Here is an 18,089-nt window from a genome sequence, read left to right on the forward strand (position 1 = left end):
AAAGTGACTTGCCCAAGGTCACACAGCTAGTAAGGGGCAGAACAGGGATTTGAGCTCAGGTCAGACCCAAGCTTGTGCTTTGCAATACTGCCTTTCTTGGCTGGGAAGAAGCAGGCAAGAGTTTAGAGTGGGCCAGGTGTGGTGGCTCATGCCTGTAATCCCAGCACTTTGGGAGGCTAAGGCAGGAGTTCGCTTGAGGCCAGGAGTTCAAGACCAGCCTAGGCAACGAAGAGAGACCACCCCCCCGCTTTCTTTTTTCTTTTCTTTTCTTTTTTTTTTTTCCCGAGATGGAGTCTCGCTCTGTCACCCAGGCTGGAGTGCACTGGCACAGTCTCAGCTCACTGCAACCTCTGCCTCCCGGGTTCAAGCAATTCTCCTGCCTCAGCCTCCTGAGTAGCTGGGACTACAGGAGCGTGCCACCACGCCCATCTTGGCCATGATGGTCTCAATCTCTTGACCTTCTGATCCACCTGTCCCAGTCTCCCAAAGTGCTGGCATTACAGGCATGAGCCACTGCCCCCAGCCGAGAGACCCCCTTTTTGTTTAAAAATTATGTTCTGTGTTCCCAGAGGTAAATTTTTTTTTTCTTGTTAAAAATAAATTTTGCCGGGCCAGGCGTGGTGGCTCACACCTGTAATCCCAGCACTTTGGGAGGCTGAGGAAGGCAGATCACCTGAGGTCGGGAGTTCAAGACGAGCCTGACCAAAATGGAGAAACCCCTCTCTACTAAAAATACAAAAAAATTAGCCAGGCATGGTGGCGCATGCCTGTAATCCAGCTACTTGGAAGGCTGAGGCAGGAGAATCACTTGAACCCGGGAGGCGGAGGTTGCGGTGAGCCAAGATTGCGCCATTGCACTCCAGCCTGGGCAACTAGAGCAAAACTCGGTCTCAAAAAAATAAATAAAAAATAAATTTTGCCGGGTGTGGTGGCTCATGCCTGTAATACCAGCACTATGGGAGGCCGAGGTGGGTGGATCTCCTGAGGTCAGTAGTTCGAGACCAGCCTGTCCAACATGGCAAAACCCTGTCAGTACTAAAAATACAAAAAAAACATGTCCCGAGATTGCGCCACAGGACTCCAGCCTGGGCAACAAGAGTGAAACTCCATCTCAAAAAAATAAAAAAGTAGGCCGGGTGCAGTGGCTCATGCCTGTAATCCCAGCACTTTGGGAGGCCAAGGAGGTCAGAGACAAGGTCAAGAGATTGAGACCATTCTGGCCAACATTATGAAACTCCAGCTCTACAAAAAATTCAAAATTTAGCTGTGCGTGGTAGCACGCACCTGTAGTCCCAGCTACTCTGGAGGCTGAGGCAGGAGAAACACTTGAACCCAGGAGGCAGAGGTTACAGTGAGCTGAGAGCACACCATTGCACTCCAGCCTGTTTGACAGAGCGAGACTCCATCTCAAAAATAAATAAATAAATAAACAATATAAATCAATTTTAGACCAGACTACAGGCTCATACTTGTAGTCCTATTACTTTGGGCAGCTGAGGCAGGCAGCTCACTTGAGGTCAAGAGTTTGAGACTAGCCTGGCCAACTTGGTGAAACTTGGTTTCTAAAAACCAGCCATACAAGTAAGACCTCGATTTGAGTCTCAGCTCTGCCCACTTACAAGCTGTGTGACTACAGGCAACTGACGTGGTCCCAATAAAGTGGAGATAATAGTAGCACTGTATTCACCAGGGTAATTAGCATTAACCAACTCAGCAAACCACCACAAAACCTCTGTGGCTGAACACAATAAAGGTATGTTTGTCTCAGTTTAATGAGGGTCTGGTAGCCCTCCTCTATTTTGAGCTATACCATCAGAACATGTGGCCACCAGAATGACCACAGCAGGGGAAGAGAGAGATGAAGACACACCAACTCCAAACCAACTCCCCCTTATTTGGGAGACATAACTTCTACTCACAGCTCCTTGTCTATAACTAGTCACTTGGCCCAAACTAGCCAAGAGGGAGGCTGGGAAATAAGGGTGAGCACACAGGCACTTCATAGGGAGTCAGCCACAAAAGACCCACCTCCAGAGGCGGCTTTGAGTATCTGGTGGGCAACTGCCCACAACCGGGCTCCTAGGGTTACACTAGACAGCGACCCATTACCCCCACACCCTGCCATCAAGTATCCCATGCCTGTGCTCTGGTCCTGGTCCAGACTTCGGACCCTTGTCTCCATCTATCGGCTCTTCTAGATGAAACACACAGCCAGGTGTGGTGGCCCACGCCTGTAATCCCACCACTTTGGGAGGCCGAGGCAGGCAGATCACATGAGGCTAGGAATTCAAGATCAACCTGGCCAACATGGCAAAGCCCCATCTCTACTAAAAATCCAAAAAAAATTAGCCAGGCATGGGGGCACACGCCCGTAATCCCAGCTACTCAGGAGTCTGAGGCAGAGAATCGCTTGAACCTGGGAGGTCGAGGTTGCAGTGAGCCGAGATCACACCATTGCACTGCAGCCTGGGCAACAGAGCGAGATTCTGTCTCAAAAAGAAACACACACACACAAAAAGTACAAGCCTCAGTGACAGTGGCCCCAGGCAGCGGGCATTCTCATTTCTGGGATTTCCTTGTCATTTCTTACACTTTCTGCTTTCTCCTCGTCATGTCAACAGGTTTTCACAACCACCTTTGAACTAAGTTCCATAATTGTTCCCATTTGGATGAGGAAACAGGTTCTGAGAGCGGAAACGACCTATCAAAGTCCCACAGTGAGTCAGGGGCAGCTGGAACCAGCACCCAGGTCTGTCTAACCCCTTTCCACACACAAGGCCTTGCACCAGACTCTTACCAAACCAGATGCCCCTGGGAACAAGATTTTGTCAGATTCACATCAGACGACATCATTTCCACCTGCACATCTCACACGCTCAGCACTTGCCTTGATGAACATGGCTGCTCCTGTTCCCTTAGGTCTTGGGTGAGCGCGAATGACCTCACTGGAGATAGAACCAGGACTGTGAGGGGCTTCAGAGGCTCTCATGTATCTTAGGTCCCACCCAGCTTTTTAAAATTTTATTTATCTATTTTATTTTGAGATGGAATTTTGCTCTTGTTCCCCAGGCCGGAGTGCAGTGGTGCAATCTTGGGTCACTGCAAACTCCGCCTCCCGGGTTCAAGTGATTCTCCCACCTCAGCCTCCTGAATAGCTGGGATTACAGACACGTGCCACCACACCTGGCTGATTTTTGTATTTATAGTAGAGACTGGGTTTCACCTTGTTGGTCAGGCTGGTCTCCAACTCCTGACCTCGGGTGATCCACCTGCCTCAGCCTCCCAAAGTGCTGGGATTACAGGCGTGAGCCACCGTGCCTGGCCCAGTCCCACCCAGCTTTTGCCTTGCCTGAGAAAATGAGTGCCTGAGTGCCTTACCTGCTCTCCTCCCTTAATGTTCTGGGCCACATGGGTTTGTCTTTTGTGTTTTTATTTGTTTGTTATTTTTCTTTTTTTTTTGAGACAGAGTCTCACTCTGTCGCCCAGGCTGGAGTGCAGTGGCTGGATCTCAGCTCACTGCAAGCTCCGCCTCCTGGGTTTAGGCCATTCTCCTGCCTCAGCCTCCCCAGTAGCTGGGACTACAGGCACCTGCCACCTCGCCCGGCTAGTTTTTTGTATTTTTTAGTAGAGACGAGTTTCACCATGTTAGCCAGGATGGTCTCAATCTCTTGACCTCGTGATCTGCCCGTCTCAGCCTCCCAAAGTGCTGGGATTACAGGCTTAAGCCACCGCGCCCGGCCTATTTGTTTGTTGTTTTTTTTTTTTTTTTTTTTTTTTTGAGACAGAGTCTCGCTTAGTCGCCCAGGCTGGAGTACAATGGCGCGATCTCGGCTCACTGCAAGCTCCGCCTCCCGGGTTCACACCATTCTCCTGCCTCAGCCTCCCGAGTAGCTGGGACTACAGGTGCCCGCCGCCTCGCCTGGCTAATTTTTTGCATTTTTAGTAGAGACGGGGTTTCACCGTGTTAGCCAGGATGGTCTCGATCTCCTGACCTCGTGATCCGCCCGCCTCGGCCTCCCAAAGTGCTGGGATTACAGGCTTGAGCCACCGTGCCCGGCCTTGTTTGTTTTTTAAAACAGGGTCTCACTCTGTCGCCACAGGCTGGAGTACAGTGGCGCAACCCTAGCTCACTGCAACCTCCACCTCCTGGGTTCAAGCAATTCTCCTGCCGCAGCCTCCCAAGTAGCTGGGATCACAGGTGGCCACCCCTATGCCTGGCTAATTTTTGTATTTTCAGTAGAGACAGGATTTAACTATGTTGCCAGGCTGGTCTCAAACTCCTGACCTCAAGTGATCCGTCCATCTCAGCCTCCCAGAGTGCTGGGATTATAGGAATGAGCCACCATGCCTGGCCAGCCACCTGGTTTTATGGTGGGGAAGGAGGAGGAGGAAGAGAGGGAAGCGGCCAGGTTCTGAATGGGTGGGAGCCCCATGAGAGGTGAGCCCTTCCTTGAGTTTTTCTCACCTTACACCATGTTCTCTATGTGGAGAGCTGGCTGGTCTTGCCTCTTCCTACACAAAAAATCTGTCAGGGCCAGGTTCTGGGGAGCCCCGGTATCTGGGTCCCTGCCACACAGTGCTCGCCTGCCTGTCAGCGGGAGGTCAGAGACTCAAGCAGCCATGACAATATGGATAAAATGCGGCCACAGGGCTATGGAAGCACATTGGAGCTGCATCCAACCAATATGGGACACTGGGAAACTTCCCAGGGGAAGAGACATCCATGTCTGTCCAGTAGGAGGCAGCCAGGTAAGAATGTGGGACAGGGCTGCACGCCTGTAATCCCAGCACTTTGGGAGGCTGAGGCAGGTGGATCACCTGAGGTCAGGAGTTGGAGACCAGCCTGGGCAACATGGCAAAACCCCGTCTCTACTAAAAATATAAAAATTAGCCGGGCCTGGTGGCACACATCTGTAATCCCAGCTTCTCAGGAGGCTGAGGCAAGAGAATCACTTGAACCCGGGAGGCAGAGGTTGCAGTGAGCCAAGATTGTACCACTGCACTCCAGCCTAAGCAACAGAGGGAGGCTCTGTCTCAAAAGAAAAAAGAATGTGGGAGAGTATTCCAGAGGCAGAAAACTTAGTTGGTCCAGGACACAAAGGGATTTGGTCTGGTTGAAAGGTGATCAGGGATGGCGATTTGCAGGCTATGTCCGCTTGGATTCTTGGTGCAAGATGAAAGCCTTCCCCAAACACAATTGTAACCCAGCTCTGCATTTTGGTTCAATCTTGAGGCACCCAGGGAGGACGCTTGGAAGGAAAGCATCCACCTGGGTCTGTTTCTCTTGTGTGAGCTCATCTCGCGCAGGTGTCTTAGTGGGCACGGCCTCGAGGGGGCAGTGTCCACTCAGAGATGTGCTCAACTGCCCTGGGAAGCAAGCCCTGGGAGGGCCTTGTTGGAAAGATTCCAGCCTGCCAGGCCAGATTCGTGAAGGCTGAATCCTCAGAACACATAGAAGAGGGGTTCTCTGGCAGCACCCCTCTTAGGAGTTTGAAGTGACAAGATGCGGATCCCTCAGGGTGTGCCCCCATGTGCTGGAAAACAGGTGGCAGAGGTTACTCTGCCTGGTGTGTACACATACATGGTTTGTTTGATCATATCCGGTATCAACCCTACTCGAAAATATTTATCATCCGGCACCTACAGAGTTCAAAATACTAACACAGTACAGCCTGCACTATTGTCCCTAGGGACTGAAGGGGTCATTTTTGGGTGGCCTGACACAGAAATGTGTCACAGAGCAGTGTCACCAAATAGTGCCCCACTCTAGTTTTGCTCAGAAGGGGCCACATCAGCTGGGCACGGTGTGGTGGCTCATGCCTATAATCCTAGCACTTTGGGAGGCCAAAGCGGGACAATCAATTGAGCCCAGGATTTCGAGACCACCTTGGCAACATAGTGAGACCTCGCCTCCACAAAAATTTTTTAAGTAGCCAAGCATGGGCCGGGCGCGGTGGTCATGCCTGTAATCCCAGCACTTTGGGAGGCCAAGGCAGGCAGATCACGAGGTCAGGAGATTGAGACCATCCTGGCTAACACGGTGAAACCCCATCTCTACTAAAAGTACAAAAAATTAGCTGGGCGTGGTGGCGGGCGCCTGTAGTCCCAGCTACTCGGGAGGCTGAGGCAGGAGAATGGTGTGAGCCTGGGAGGCGGGGTTTGCAGTGAGCCGAGATCACGCCACTGCACTCCAGCCTGGGCGACAGAGTGAGACTCCATCTCAAAAAAAAAAAAAAAAAAAGCCAAGCATGGTAGTGCCCAGCTACTCAGGAGGTTGAAGTAGGGAGGATCTATCGAGCTCAGGAGGTCAAGGCTGCAGTGAACCATGATCACACATTGCACTCTAGCATGGGTGATACAGTGAGGCCCTGTCTCAAAAAAAAGGAGGGGCCACTTGGGGAGAGAGGGAAGGGAGGAAGCCCAGGCCAAGGGCCCATTGCCCTCTGTGGTTGGGGCTAAGAGATGTTAGGGCCCCCGACCCTGATTTTTTGGAGAAATTGGGAGGAAAGCTCCAGGTTCCATGTCATGTGGATGGACCTGAGAATGAGGTGAAAGGTAACAATCACACACCCAAACCAGCTTTGAGCCAAAGGTTTCACCAGATAAGGGATTGATGGCCACAATCTCCAGCACGTATGCAATTCTGCGAGGCAGATGGGGAGCTGAGTTACCACGCCCCACAATATCTCATTGACTGCCCCCAACAACAGAGAGTGGTTGAGAGTCCCCATTTCCAAATGGAGCAAACTGAGGCTCAGAAGCGTGCAGAGAAGCAGCGAAGCTATCTGACTCCAGAACCTGGCTAAGTAGCCACAGTGTGCTGCCTGCCTCCCCAGTGGAGCCTCTTGAGTCTCTTATCTGAGGTCATGCATTACTAAAACAGGAATCAGAACTTGAACGCAGCGCTCTCCAAGCCCTTAAGCCTCAGGTCTTAACCACAGAGCCCTGCTATGTTTGTTGTATGTTGTATCTGCCCAGGGCCCTGACCTAGCGGCCAGGTCAGTGGCCAGAAATGAACAGCCTCTGCCTTGGACTTGGCCTGGGCCCCTCCTTCCTGGTTCCTGTAGGCAGCCTGCTTGGCTTCCTTTCCAGTGAGCCTCTCATTCCTAACATGAGCAAGTCTGGACAGGAGTGAAGTCCCTCCTGACCTTTGACTCCTTCAGCTTCTCGTGTTCATCCCACAATCCCAAAAGTTCTTGGCGGAATAATCATTGTGGCAGCTAATGAGCACACTCTAACTTGGAGAACATTCCCTGTGCCAGACCCTGAGCCTAACGCTCTGCCTATCACATGTGTTCCTCATGGTCACCCTGAGAGGCAGTTAGAGTTGTCCTCATTCTCCAAATGAAGTAAATGAGGCTCAGAGAGGTTAAGTCACTTTCCCAAGGAAGCACAGCTAAGGAGCAGACTCACAGGTTGAAGGGGTTTCAAACACTTGCTCTTTAAAGGCCAGGTACTAATTCCCAAACTTCTGAATATCACAATTATCTGAGAGGGATTTTTTTTTTTTTTTTCCTGAGACAGGGTCTTGCTCCGTTACCCAAGCTGGAGTGCAGTGGTGTGATCAGGGCTTACTACAGCCTCAACCTTTCAGATTCAAGCCATCTTGCCACCTCAGCCTCCTGAGTAGCGCATGCCCCCACGTCCAACTCATTTTTGTATTTTTTATAGAGATTGTGTCACCCTATGTTGCCCAAGATGATCTTGAACTCCTGGGCTCAAGCAATCTGTTCACCTCAGCTTCCCAAACTGCTGGGATTGAGAGGGATTTTAAAAATAAAGATTTGGGGCTGGGTGCCTATAATCTCAGCATTTTGGGAGGCTAAGGTGGGAGGATCACTGGAGGCCAGAAGTTCAACACCAGCTTGGGCAACATAGCAAAATCCCATCTCTACAAAAAATACAAAAATTAGCCAGGTGTGGTGCCATATCCCTGTGGTTCCAGCTACTTAGGAGGCTGAGGCAGGAGGATCCAGGTCGAGGCTACAGTGAGCCGAGATCACGCCACTGCACTCCAGCCTGGGTGACAGAATGAGACCCTGTCTCTAATAAATAAATAAAGATGTGGGTATCCAACCTCTAGGAATCCTGACTTTGCAGGCCCAAAAATATATTTTAATAAACTCCTTGGGTGTTTTTCTGTTTTTTGTTTTGTTTCGTGTTTTTTTTTTTTTTTTGAGATGGAGTCTCGCTCTGTCGCCCAGGTTGGAGTGCAGTGACCGGATCTCAGCTCACTGCAAGCTCCACCTCCCAGGTTTACGCCATTCTCCTGCCTCAGCCTCCTGAGTAGCTGGGACTACAGGCGCCTGCCACCTTGCCCGGCTAGTTTTTTGTATTTTTAGTAGAGACGGGGTTTCACCGTGTTAGCCAGGATGGTCTCGATCTCCTGACCTCGTGATCCACCCGTCTCGGCCTCCCAAAGTGCTGGGATTACAGGCTTGAGCCACCGTGCCCGGCCTGTTTCGTTTTTTTGATACAGAGTTTCGCTCTTGTTGCCCAGGCTGGAGTGCAATGGCACAATCTCAGCTCACTGCAACCTCCGCCTCCCAGGTTCAAGCGATTCTCCTGTCCCAGCCTCCCAAGTAGCTAGGATTACAGGCATGTGCCACCATGCCCAGCTAATTTTGTATTTTTAGTAGAGACAGGGTTTCACCATGTTGGTCAGGCTGATCTCGAACTCCTGACCTCAAGTGATCCCCTTGCCTCAGCCTCCCAAAGTGCTGGGATTACAAGCGTGAGCCACCGTGCCTGGCCCCTTGGGTGTTCTTGGTACATTGTTCGGTGCGTGTACCTTGATGGTTGATGAAATTGCTTCTTCTGACCAGCACTAATCACATCCTCTGAAATCCTGCCTCAAAACCAGCCCATCTTCAAACACATCTACACAGTCACCTGATCCTAAAATGCTGGCTGTGGTCCGTGCTAGATCAAACCCAGGCATGATTTTTATCTGGATTTGCCCCAGAACTGTCTCCCAGACCCTGGCATTTGCTGGCTCCATTCATTCCCTGGAGTTTACTCGCTCCTCCACCCTCCACCCTTGAACCAGCAAACTTGCCCAGCTGGTTTGCCAGGGAGGAGCAAGACCTGTTTTCCCATCTTAGGGCTCTTCTCGCTTCTGATTTCATAGGTGGTCAGAAAATACATGGAGGGTTAGAATTGGGGACTGCTGGAAGAGGAGTGCAGGCAGGAGGTCACTGTGACCTCAGCCTGCTTTACAGACCCCATGGCTGCTGGAAGGCCCTGGGACAGCACCCCCGCCCCCACCACTCACCACACCCTGGCCGCCTACCTGTGATGCTTGTCTCCTAATCAGCCTCCACCACCCATAGCAGCATCTGGATCCAGAGTCACTCAGATAGGAGCTCCTTTGGTGTGACTAATGTTAGTCCTTCCTGTTACCCAGCCTATCTCTGGGATAAGTTTCCAGGCTCCTGCTAAAGTGCTCAGAGGGCCCAGGTGCGGTGGCTCACACCTGTAATCCCAACACTTTGGGAGGCCAAGGTGGGTGGATCACTTGAGGTCAGGAGTTCAAGACCAGCCTGGCCAACATGGTGAAACCCCATCTCCACTAAAAATACAAAATTTAGCTGGGCATGGTGGTGCGGGCCTGTAATCCCAGCTATTCGGGAGACTGAGGCAGGAGAATCGCTTGAACTCTGGAGGCAGTGATTGCACTCCAGCCTGGGCAACAAGAGGGAAACTCCATCTCAAGGAAAAAAAAAAAAATTAAATTAAATTAAATTTAAAAAAAATAAAGTGCTCAGAGGATGGAGTTAGTCAGGGACTAACAGAATGTTTCAGAGGAAATCAAGACATTGATGATATGGTGGCAGGGATGGGTTTTTTTTGTTTGTTTTTTAAACTATGGCCAAACAGAAAGCTCAACAGGCCATGTCATGGAGATAGACTATGTAGATATAGGCCGGGCTAGTAGCTTCACCTTACCTGGCCTCAGTTTCTTCATCCATAAAATAGGTCATATCATGCCTGCTGTAGTCACTTCTGAAGGGCTCATCTGTATGGAGACTGACTTAATGACTGTAAAGTTGTAGGTAAAATGTCAGCTCATTAGTATGATGACATTTCGTGTGTCCCAAGCATATTCCTGGCCCTGGGGAAATGCAAGGTTGTTATAGCTTAAAGTAGGACTTCAGTGATCTGACACTCCAGGTGCCTGGGAGGGCTGCTGCAGTGGGGTCTGAGGAGGGCTGGGGATGAGTAGAGAGGGGGCACTTAAGAGAGGGAAGTGGGCTGGGGAGAGTAGAGGGGAAAGCTGACCTGGAAAGCTGCAGTTAGGTAGGCATTTGCATTCCTTCCACAGTATTCTTTCAGGCACTGCTCTAAACTCTAGGGATGCAAAAGTGAGCAAAGCAGACATCTCTGCCCTCCTAGAATTTCATTCTAGGGTGAAAGGAGACAGATAATAAACCAGATAAAAAATAAATATTTGTTCAGATGGTGATAAGGGCTAGAGAGAAAAATAAATCAGGAAAGAGGGATGAGACCTGAAGCTCACCAAATGTGAGTCTCCCTGCCTCTCCCAAATATATATTGAATGAATTCAAATTTGGGTCCGGGGCCTAGGAAGCAGAGCATTCAGGAACATTTCTTTCTTTTTTTTTTTTTTTTTTTTTTTGAGACAGAGTCTCCTTCTGTCACCTAGATTGGAGTGTAGTGACATGATCTTGGCTCACTGCAACCTCTACCTCTGCCTCCCCGGTTCAAGCGATCTGCCTGCCTCAGCCTCCCAAGTAGCTAGGATTACAGGTATGAGGCACTGCATGGCCTCTGGGGCAGTTTTAAATAAAGTGAGACGTCAGTGCAATGGAGACTTGTTGGAGGTAAGAGAGGGAGCCGTGGCTCCCTGGGGGAAGCCCCCTGGGAGAAGAGTGTTCTAGGCAGGGGAACAGCAAGTGGAAAAGGTCCTGGGGCAGGTGTGATCGGGAACAGTGAAGAAGCCAACATGGGCCGGGCACAGTGGAGTGCGCCTATAATCCCAGCTACTCAGGAGGCCGAGGCAGGAGGATTGCTTGAGCCTAGGAGTTTGATATCAGCCTGGGCAACATATCAAGACCTCATCTCTATTAACAAATTAAAAGAAAAAAGAGGCTGAGCATGGTGGCTCACGCCTGTAATCCCAGCACTTTGGGAGGCCTAGGCAACTAGATCACCTGAGGTCAAGAGTTCCAGACCAGCCTGGCCAACATGGTGAAACCCCATCTCTACTAAAAATACAAAATTACCTGGGCATGGTGGTGGGACGTCTGTAATCCCTGCTACTTGGGAGACTGAGGCAGGAGAATCGCTTGAACCCAAGGCAGATGTTGCAGTGAGCTGAGATCATGTCACTGCAAGCCAGCCTGGGTGACAGAGCAAGTCTCAAAAAAAAAAAAAAAAAAAAAAAAAAAAGGGAAAGAAAAAAGAAGCTAGGGCTGGGCCCGGTGGCTCATGCCTGTAATCCCAGCACTTTGGGAGGCCGAGGCATGCAGATCACAAGGTCAGGAGTTCAAGACCAGCCTGGCCAACATGGTGAAACCCTGTCTCTACTAAAAATAGAAAAATTAGCTGGGCGTGGTGGCATGCCTGTAATCCCAGCTACTTGGGAGGCTGAGGCATGATAATCACTTGAACCTGGGAGGCAGTGATTGCAATGAGCTGAGATCGTGCCACTGCACTCCAGCCTGGGCGACGGGAGTGAGACTCTGTCTCAAAAAAAAAAAAAAAAAAGAGAAGGCTATGTGGACTCAGCAAGGGCATCAATGGGGAGAGCAGAGAAGTTAAGAGGGAGTGGAGTAGGGGGTGCAGATCATGAGGGTTTCAGGCCACTTAAGGACTTGGGCTTCTGTTTATTTATGTATGTATTTATTTAGAGATGACAGGGTCTCACTCTGTTGCCCAGGCTGGAGTACAGTGGCGAGATCACTGCTCACTGTAGCATCAACTTCCTGGGGTCAAACTTTCCTCACACTTCAGTCCCCCAAACAGCTAAGGACTACAGGTGTGTGCCACCACACCTGGCTAATTTTTTATTTTTTGTAGAAATGGTTCTTACTTTGTTGCCTAGGCTGGTATCCAACTTCTGTCCTCAAGCAATCCTCCTGCCTCACCTCCCGAAGTGCTAGGATTAAAGGCACCCGGCCTTGGGTTTCTATTCTAAGTGAGATGGGAAGGGCACAAATGTGATAAGATCCAATTGCACTTTTTTTTTTTTTCCTTTGAGACGGAGTTTCGCTCTTGTTGCCCAGGCTGGAGTGCAATGGCGCGATCTCGGCTCACCGCAACCCCTGCCTCCTGAGTTCAAGCTATTTTCCTGCCTCAGCCTCTTAAGTAGCTGGGATTACAGGCATGCGCCACCACACCCAGCTAATTTTGTATTTTTTTTTTTTTCGAGACGGAGTCTAGCTCTGTTGCCCAGCCTGGAGTGCAGTGGCCGGATCTCAACTCACTGCAAGCTCCACCTCCCAGGTTTATGCCATTCTCCTGCCTCAGCCTCCCAAGTAGCTGGGACTACAGGCGCCCGCCACCTCGCCCGGCTAGCTTTTTGTATTTTTTTAGTAGAGACGGGGTTTCACTGTGTTAGCCAGGATGGTCTCGATCTCCTGACCTCGTGATCCACCCGTCTCGGCCTCCCAAAGTGCTGGGATTACAGGCTTGAGCCACTGCGCCCGGCCCTAATTTTGTATTTTTAGTAGAGACGGGGTTTCTCCACGTTGGTCAGGCTGGTCTCGAACTCCCAACCTCAGATAATCCTCCCGCCTCGGCCTCCCAAAGTGCTGGGATTACAGGCATGAGCCACCGCGTATGGCCCAATTGCACTTTTAGAGGAGACTTCTGTCCACTGAGTGGAAGAAGACCAAGAGCAGCAGGTGAATGGTGAGAAGTGGTCAGATTCTGGAAACACTCGTATTTTGAAGTCAGGGCCTGATGATTTAATAATGGGGTATAGCCAGGCACGGTGGCTCACTCCTGTAATCCCAGCTACTTGGGAGATTGAGGTGGGAGAATCACTTGAACCCAGGAGTGGAGGTTGCAGTGAGCCAAGATCGCGCCATTGGGCGCCCAGCCTAGGTGACAAAGCAAGACTCCGTCTCAAAAAAATAAAAATAAAAATAAAATGGGGTATGGGCCAGGTGCAGTGGTTCACACCTGTTATCTCAGCACTTTGGGAGGCCAAGGTGCATCACTTGAGGTCAGGAGTTCGAGACCAGCCTGGCCAACATGGTGAAACCCTGTCTCTACTAAAAATACAAAAATTAGCTGGGCATGGTGGTGAATGCTTGTAGTCCCAGCTACTTGGGAGGCTGACCCAGAATTGCTTGAACTGGGAGGTGGAGGTTTTACAGTGAGCTGAGATTGCACCACTGTACTCCAGCCTTGGCGATGGAGTGACATTCTGTCTCAAAAAAAAAAAAAAAAAAAGGGGGGTATGCACAGTGGTTTACACCTATACTCCCAGCACTTTGGGAGACAGAGGTGGGCAGTTCACAAGGTCAGGAGTTCGAGACCAGCCTGGCCCAACATGGTGAAACCCCGTCTCTACTAAAAATACAAAAATTAGCCGGGCACGGTAGCATGCACCTGTGGTCCCAGCTACTCGGGAGGCTGACACAGGAGAATTACTTGAACCTGGGAGGCAGAGGCTGCAGTGAGCCAAGATCATGCCACTGCACTCCAGCCAGGGCGACAGAGTGATACTCAGTCTCAAAAAATAAACAAATAAATACGGGGTCTGAGGAAAGGGAACCTTGCTAGGATTTTGACCTGAGCAACTAGAAGGGTGAAGCTGTGATGCACTGGAGTGAGGAAGTCCCTGGGAAGAGCCGGTCTTGGGGGAAGATGAGGAGTTAGGATTCAGAAGAGTTTAGTTTGAGATGCAAACACAGCTCCTAAGTGGAAATGTTAAAGTAACAGTGGAATGGAGTTCATGGGAGAAGTCAGGCTGAAGGTGTAAAAATGGGTACCATCAGTATAGTGAATGCATCAATGCTATTAAAAACCATGGTGGGCCGGGTGTGGTGGCTCACGCCTGTAACCCCAGCACTTTGGGAGGCTGAGGCGGGCGGATCACAAGGTCAGGAGATCGAGACCATCCTGGCAAACACGGTGAAACCCCGTCTCTACTAAAAATACAAAAATATTAGCCGGGCGTGGTGACGGGCGCCTGTAGTCCCAGCTTCTCAGGAGGCTGAGGCAGGAGAATGGCGTGAACCCGGGAGGCGACAGAGCTTGCAGTGAGTGGAGATCGTGCCACTGCACTCCAGCCTGAGAGACAGAGCGAGACTCTGTCTCAAACAAACAAAAAAAAAAAAACAACAAAAAAAAACCTATGGTGGCCAGGTGCAGTGGCTCATACGTGTAATCCCAATATTTTGGGAGACTGAGGTGAGCAGATCACTTGAGTCAAGGAGTTTGAGACTAGCTTGGGCAACATGGCAAAACCCTGTCTCTACAAAAAATACAAAAATTAGACAGGCATGGTGGCTCGCACCTGTGGTCCCAGCTCCTCGGGAGGCTGAGGCATAATAATCGCTTCAACCTGGGAGGTGGAGGTTGCAGTGAGCTGAGAACACACCACTGCACAACAGAGCGAGACTGGGCAACAGAGTGAGACTCTATATCAAAACAATAAGAAAAACCATGGCAATATCGAGTTGATGTCACCAAGGGACTGGGTGTGGGCAGAGGAAGAGCCAGGGCCAGAGAAGAGCTCAGGAGAGGAGGAGCCCCACAAAGGAGACTGAGAAGGAACCAGGGAGGGAGATGGGGAGACCAGGAGGAGCCTCCTGAAGGCAGTGTCTTTTGGGAGGAGTCAGTGACCAGCTGTGTGAGATGCTGCTGAGAAGGAGCTGCTGGATTTAACAAGGAGGAGGTCATTGTTTTTTTGTTTGTTTTTTTTGAGACGGAGTCTCGCTCTGCCACCCAGGCTGGAGTGCAGTGGCCGGATCTCAGCTCACTGCAAGCTCCGCCTCCCGGGTTCCCGCCATTCTCCTGCCTCAGCCTCCCGAGTAGCTGGGACTACAGGCGCCCGCCACCTCGCCCGGCTAGTTTTTTTTGTAGTTTTTAGTAGAGACGGGGTTTCACAGTGTCAGCCAGGATGGTCTCGATCTCCTGACCTCGTGATCCGCCCGTCTCGGCCTCCCAAAGTGCTGGGATTACAGGCTTGAGCCACCGCGCCCGGCCAACAAGGAGGAGGTCATTGTTGACCTTGACAAGAGTCATTTCAGGAACGTGTTGGCGAGGGAAAGTCTGATTAGCATGGATTCAGGGGAACGTGGGAAGAGAGGAACTGGGGACAGTGACTAGAGACCACCTTTCCAGGAGTTTTGCTCTAAAGGAGGCAGAGGAATGCAGTAATCGTAAAGAGTTATGAGGTCAAGAAAGAGCTTTTGTTTTGTTTTTATGGTTTTTATGTGGGTGTGATAAAATGTGCATAATGTAAAATTTATCATTTTAGTTTTTTTTTTTTTTTAAGAGTTGAGGGTCGGCTGGGCGCAGTGGCTCACGCCTGTAATCCCAGCACTTTGGGAGGCCGAGGCGGGAGGATCACGAGGTCAGGAGATCAAGACCACCCTGGCTAACATGGTGAAACCCCGTCTCTACTAAAAATACAAAAAATTAGCTGGGTGTGGTGGCGGGCGCCTGTAGCCCCAGCTACTCGGGAGGCTGAGGCAGGAGAATGGCGTGAACCCAGGAGGCGGAGCTTGCAGTGAGCCGAGATTGCACCTCTGCACTCCAGTCTGGGTGACAGAGCGAGACTCCGTCCCCCCTCCCAAAAAAAAAAAAAAGTTGAGGGTCTTAATTAGCCAGGTGTCACGGTGTGCACCTGTAGTCTCAGCTATTCGGAAGGCTGAGGTGGGAGAATCACTTGAGCCTGGGAGGCAGAGGTTGCAGTGAGCTAAGATCGCGCCACTGCACTCCAGCCTGGGTGACAAAGTCAGACTCAGCCTCAAAAAAAAAAAAAAAAAAAAAAAAATTTACATACATACTTACATATTAAATAAATCAGGTCCCCAGCCTCTGCTTCACTGACCAGCCAGATCTCCTCCCTGTGCTCATCACTCCATTATTTTCTTGCCTGCTCCCCTTACATCATCATCTCTGTGAGACCTAGAGCCTCATCTGTCCTTGAGTACCAAGTCCTAGCACCCAGAGCAGTGGCTGGCCTACAGGAGCATGCGATTAACACACGTGGGTGGTATGAAAGAGAATGAGCACGTGGGTGTCGTTTTAATCCCCATTTTATACATAGGTGACCAGCTTCACAGAGGTCACATTACCCAGTCAGTAAACACAGTAAGCTGAGGCTCAACCTAGGCCTTTCAGCTGTGAAGGCCAAGAAGAGTAGCCTGGGGGCCACGCCCCTCCCCCAGGTGCCCAGTTCATCCAGGCAGGCAACTGGCAGACGTGGGGGCCTGTGGATTTGTCAGCAAGGTTGCTGGTGGGGTTTTTGTTTGTTTGTTTGTCTGTTTTGAGACAGGGTCTCGCTCTGTCACCCAGGCTAGAGTACAGTGGTTTGATTTCGGTTCACTGCAACCTCCACCTCCTGGGTTCAAATGGTTCTCCCACCTCAGTCTCCAAAGTAGCTGGGACTACAGACAAGCGTCACCATGCCCAGTTAATGTTTGTATTTTTGGTAGAGACAGGGTTTCACCATGCTGGCCAGGCTGGTCTTGAACTCCTGACCTCAAGTGATCCACCTGCTTTGGCCTCCCAAAGTGCTGGGATTACAGGCGTGAGCCACCGCGCTCAGCCTGTTGGGTGACTTTTTCTTTTTTTCTGACATAGGGTCTTGCTCTGTTGCCCAGGCTGGAGTACAGATCTCCATTTACTGCTGCCTTGACTTGCTAGGTTCAAGCGATCCTCCCTTCTCAGCCTCCCTAGTAGCTGAGACTACAGGCACACACCAACACGCCTGGCTAATTTTTTTTTTTTTTTTTTTTGTAGAGACAGGGTCTCCTTGTGTTGTCCAGGTTGGTCTCAAACTTCTGGGCTCAAGCAGTCCTCCTGTGTGAGGATCCCAAAATGCTGGGATACAGGCATGAGCTGCCACACCTAGCAGAATTTTAATTTTAAAACTCAGCTTAAATACCTCATGACGCTTACACATTTGGTACATTTTTAACAATCATTGATTGTTCAACTCCACCCTTCTCAGAGTTAAAGACACGGGATAAGGAAAACATCTTCTTATCCAGGTGATTTGGGGTGGTATTCCCAGCTGTCTGAGGCTGTGTACATTGACCAAATATTTTGGCCACGACTCAGAGTTCCCCTATCCTGCTATCCTGAGATCATGATAGGCCATCACAGAGTCCACTTTTGTCATCTCTATGCCAATAAGGACTCTAAATGGGGTGGTGTGACAGCCCATTTGGTCCTAGGTTCAAGTTACCTAATTTTTCCAAAGAACTGAGTTTTGCTGATACCCTCCACTCCCACCCAGCTTTCCTCACCGTTTTGTTGGATTCTGCTTTCTGCTTATCTAAATATTGCTCGATTTTGTTCTGTTTTTTTTGTTGTTGTTGTTGTTGTTTTGAGACGAGGTCTCACTCTGTCACCCAGGCTGGAGAGAAGTGGCGCAATCTCCACTCACTGCAAGCACCGCCTCCCGGGTTCCAGCTATTCTCCTGCATCAATCTCCCGGGAGGCTGGGACTACAGGCACCCGCCACCACGCCCAGCTAATTTTGTATTTTTAGTAGAGATGGGTTTCACCATGTTGGTCAGGCTGGTCTTAAACTCCTGACCTCGTGATCCACCCACCCTGACCTCCCAAAGTGCTGGGATTACAGGCGTGAGACACCGTGCCCAGCCTTTTTTTTTTTCTTTTCTGAGACAGAGTCTCACTCTCTCGCCCAGACTGGAGTGCAGGGGCACAATCTCAGTTCATGGCAACCTCCACCTCCTGGGCTCCAGCGATTCTTGTGCGTCAGCCTCCCAAGTAGCTGGGATTACAGGAGTGCGCCACCATAGCTGGCTAATTTTTGTATTTTTAGTAGGGACAGGGTTTCACTATGTTGGCCAGGCTGGTCTCGAACTCCTGATCTCAGGTGGGCCAGGTGCGGTGGCTCATGCCTGTAATCCCAG

The sequence above is a fragment of the Macaca nemestrina genome, chromosome 14 (assembly GCF_043159975.1).
Source record: "Macaca nemestrina isolate mMacNem1 chromosome 14, mMacNem.hap1, whole genome shotgun sequence".
Lineage (NCBI taxonomy): Eukaryota > Metazoa > Chordata > Mammalia > Primates > Cercopithecidae > Macaca > Macaca nemestrina.